The sequence below is a fragment of the Triticum dicoccoides genome, chromosome 4A, assembly GCF_002162155.2.
Source record: "Triticum dicoccoides isolate Atlit2015 ecotype Zavitan chromosome 4A, WEW_v2.0, whole genome shotgun sequence".
In the NCBI taxonomy this organism is placed as follows: Eukaryota; Viridiplantae; Streptophyta; class Magnoliopsida; order Poales; family Poaceae; genus Triticum; species Triticum dicoccoides.
Window position 1 is genome coordinate 275423416 of NC_041386.1, and position 4669 is coordinate 275428084.

The following is a 4669-nucleotide window of genomic DNA, read 5'->3' on the forward strand; positions in this document are numbered from 1 at the left end:
CGATTTGGGTTCGAGCTTATCAGGTTGAAGCTTTTTCACATAGCATCACAGCCCCAAACTTTAAGAAACGACAACTTTGGTTTCTTGCCAAACCATAGTTCATAAGGCGTCATCTCAATCGATTTTGATGGTGCCCTATTTAACGTGAATGCGGCCATCTCTAAAGCATAACCCCAAAACGATAGCGGTAAATCTGAAAGAGACATCATAGATCGCACCATATCAAGTAAAGTATGATTACGACGTTCGGACACACCATTACGTTGTGGTGTTTCGGGTGGCGTGAGCTGTGAAATTATTCCGTATTGTTTCAAATGTAGACCAATCTCGTAACTCAAATATTCTCCTCCACGATCAGATCGTAGAAACTTTATTTTCTTGTTACGATGATTTTCAACTTCACTCTAAAATTCTTTGAACTTTTCAAATGTTTCAGACTTATGCTTCATTAAGTAGATATACCCATATCTGCTTAAATCATCTGTGAAGGTGAGAAAATAACGATATCCGCCACGAGCCTCAACATTCATCGGACCACATACATCTGTATGTATGATTTCCAACAAATCTGTTGCTCTCTCCATAGTATTGGAGAATGGTGTTTTAGTCATCTTGCCCATGAGGCAGGGTTCGCAAGTACCAAGTGATTCATAATCAAGTGGTTCCAAAAGTCCATCAGTATGGAGTTTCTTCATGTGCTTTACACCGATATGACCTAATCGGCAGTGCCACAAATAAGTTGCACTATCATTATTAACTCTGCATCTTTTGCCTTCAACACTATGAATATGTGTATCACTTCTATCGAGATTCATCAAAAATAGACCACTCTTCAAGGGTGCATGACCATAAAAGATATTACTCATATAAATAGAACAACCATTATTCTCTGATTTAAATGAATAACCGTCTCGCATCAAACAAGATCCAGATATAATGTTCATGCTCAACGCTGGCACCAAATAACAATTATTTAGGTCTAATACTAATCCCGAAGGTAGATGTAGAGGTAGCGTGTCGACCACGATCACATCGACTTTGGAACCATTTCCCACGCGCATCGTCACCTCGTCCTTTGCCAGTGTTCGCTTAATCCGTAGTCCCTGTTTCGAGTTGCAAATATTAGCAACAGAACCAGTATCAAATACCCAGGTGCTACTGTGAGCTCTAGTAAGGTACACATCAATAACATGTATATCACGTATACCTTTGTTCACCTTGCCATCCTTCTTATCCGCCAAATACTTGGGGCAGTTCCGCTTCCAGTGACCAGTCTGCTTGCAGTAGAAGCACTCAGTTTCAGGCTTAGGTCCAGACTAGGGTTTCTTCTCCTCAGCAACAACTTGCTTGCTGTTCTTCTTGAAGTTCCCCTTCTTCTTCCCTTTGCCCTTTTTCTTGAAACTAGTGGTCTTGTTGACCATCAACACTTGATGCTCCTTCTTGATTTCTACCTCCGCAGCCTTTAGCATTGCGAAGAGCTCGGGAATTGTATTATCCATCCCTTGCATATTATAGTTCATCACGAAGATCTTGTAGCTTGGTGGAAGTGATTGGAGAATTCTGTCAATGATGCTATCATCCGGAAGATTAACTCCCAGTTGAATCAAGTGATTACAATACCCAGACATCTTGAGTATATGCTCACTGACAGAACTATTCTCCTCCATCTTGCAGCTATAGAATTTATTGGAGACTTCATATCTCTCAATCCGGGCATTCTGCTGGAATATTAACTCCAACTCCTGGAACATCTCATATGCCCCATGACATTCAAAACGCCGTTGAAATCCCGGTTCTAATCCGTAAAGCATAGCACATTGAACTATCGAGTAGTCATCAGCTTTGCTCTGCCAGACGTTCTTAACATCGTCAGTTGCATCAGCAGCAGGCCTGGCACCCAGCGGTGCTTCCAGGACGTAACTCTTCTGTGCAGCAATGAGGATAATCCTCAAGTTACGGACCCAGTCTGTGTAATTGCTACCATCATCTTTCAACTTTGCTTTCTCAAGGAACGCATTAAAATTCAACGGAACACAAGCACGGGCCATCTACCTACAATCAACATAAACAAGCAAGATACTATCAGGGACTAAGTTCATGATAAATTTAAGTTCAATTAATCATATTACTTAAGAACTCCCACTTAGATAGACATCCCTCTAATCATCTAAGTGATCACGTGATCCAAATCAACTAAACCATAACCGATCATCACGTGAAATGGAGTAGTTTTCAATGGTGAACATCGCTATGTTGATCATATCTACTATATGATTCACGCTCGACCTTTCGGTCTCAGTGTTCCGAGGCCATATCTGCATATGCTAGGCTCGTCAAGTTTAACCTGAGTATTCTGCGTGTGCAAAACTGGCTTGCACCCGTTGTAGATGGACGTAGAGCTTATCACACCCGATCATCACGTGGTGTCTGGGCACGACAAACTTTGGCAACGGTGCATACTCAGGGAGAACACTTTTTATCTTGAAATTTAGTGAGAGATCATCTTATAATGCTACCATCTATCAAAGCAAGATAAGATGCATAAAAAATAAACATCACATGCAATCAATATAAGTGATATGATATGGCCATCATCATCTTGTGCTTGTGATCTCCATCTCCGAAGCACCGTCATGATCACCATCGTCACCGGCGTGACACCTTGATCTCCATCGTAGCATCGTTGTCGTCTCGCCAATCTTATGCTTCTACGACTATCGCTACCGCTTAGTGATAAAGTAAAGCATTACAGGGCGATTGCGTTGCATACAATAAAGCGACAACCATATGGCTCCTGCCAGTTGCCGATAACTTGGTTACAAAACATGATCATCTCATACAATAAAATTTAGCATCATGCCTTGACCATATCACATCACAACATGCCCTGCAAAAACAAGTTACACGTCCTCTACTTTGTTTGTTGCAAGTTTTTACGTGGCTGCTACGGGCTTAATCAAGAACCAATCTTACCTACACATCAAAACCACAACGATAGTTTGTCAAGTTGGTGCTGTTTTAACCTTCGCAAGGACCGGGCGTAGCCATACTCGATTCAACTAAAGTTGGAGAAACTGACACCCACCAGCCACCTGTATGCAAAGCACGACGGTAGAACCAGTCTCGCGTAAGCGTACGCGTAATGTCGGTCCGGGCCGCTTCATCCAACAATAACGCCGAACCAAAGTATGACATGCTGGTAAGCAGTATGATTTATATCGCCCACAACTCACGTGTGTTATACTCGTGCATATAACATCAAACCATAAAACCTAGGCTCGGATGCCACTGTTGGGGAACGTAGTAATTTCAAAAAATTTCCTATGCACACGCAAGATCATGGTGATGCGTAGCAACGAGAGGGGAGATTTTTGTCTACGTACCCTCGTAGACCGAAGCGGAAGCATTGACGCAACATAGAGGAAGTAGTCGTACGTCTTCCCAGTCCAACCGATCCAAGCACCGTTACTCCGGCACCTCCAGACAAGTGTTAATTTTGGTAAACAGATTTCAGACTTAGTGAAATTAACACTTGTCTGGAATTTCAGATCAGGTAGCACACTTTGGAGCATGAAAACTATATGCTACAGGACCTGAACATGGCAAAGTAAAGCATGGCATGGAGCTACTCAAAGGGCTTAACAAAGGTCCCTTAGTTACCTTGAGCCAAAAGGGATCAGAAAATACAATTGCAAGCATGTGAACATGGCAAAAACATAATCAGATCACAGACTTAGTGAAAACTGGAGCATGCAAATCAGATATCAAGTAGGCATGTTTACGAGCTCAATTCACTCACTACAGAGCATGTCATCACAATCTAAGCATACACCCATCAAGAATACACATTATACAAGGTAGACATGGCAAGAACAATAGCGTAGCATGCACGGATCAACTACAACATCCTCGGCAAAATCGCTAACAAGTAAACAATCTGCCCAGATTCACGAAATGACAAAAGTAGAGCTTGATTGACTCAAGCTAGGGTGCTCCATAATTGCAAAAAAAGATATGGATGGATAGAGCACTACAAGATTAACAAAACATACTTACTGATCATCCTCAAAAGAGGCACGGATCACTAGGAAACAACATGAACATATGGCATATTGAAATAGACAGATCAAGGACTTAGTGGAAAAGCTAAGTCCCTGAAATCAGCATTAACGATTGCACCACTTTGCAAGCTTGTTCTAGTCACCACACACATCACAAAAATACATGGGTTGCACCTCTGGATAGATGGCAAAGCATATAACAAAACTCATGTAGAGCTCAGGGGCATATCATGCACACAATAATCATGGCAAAAATGACAAATATCTAATTGGAGCAGCAGATCTGACAATTATCTCAAATAGCACTCTTCCAACAGCATTTCGGGCATTAAGATGAACTCAAATGAAAATGATGTGCTCTTTGAGGCGAACATTTTGATACGCTATATGCCCAAATCGGAGCTACGGATGCAAAGTTACGATGCGATGAACAAGGGAAAAATATTAGGGTTTCGGGGATAAAAAGTCGACCGATCCAAGATTCGGATCCAGATCTGGCCGCACGGATAACGAGGTTCGCCGGGGACTTAAAGCTCGCCGGAGATGAAGTCGGCCGCCGGAGGAAAAGGTCGGCGCGGGGGCGGAGACGGAGATGGCCGGAGCTTCCC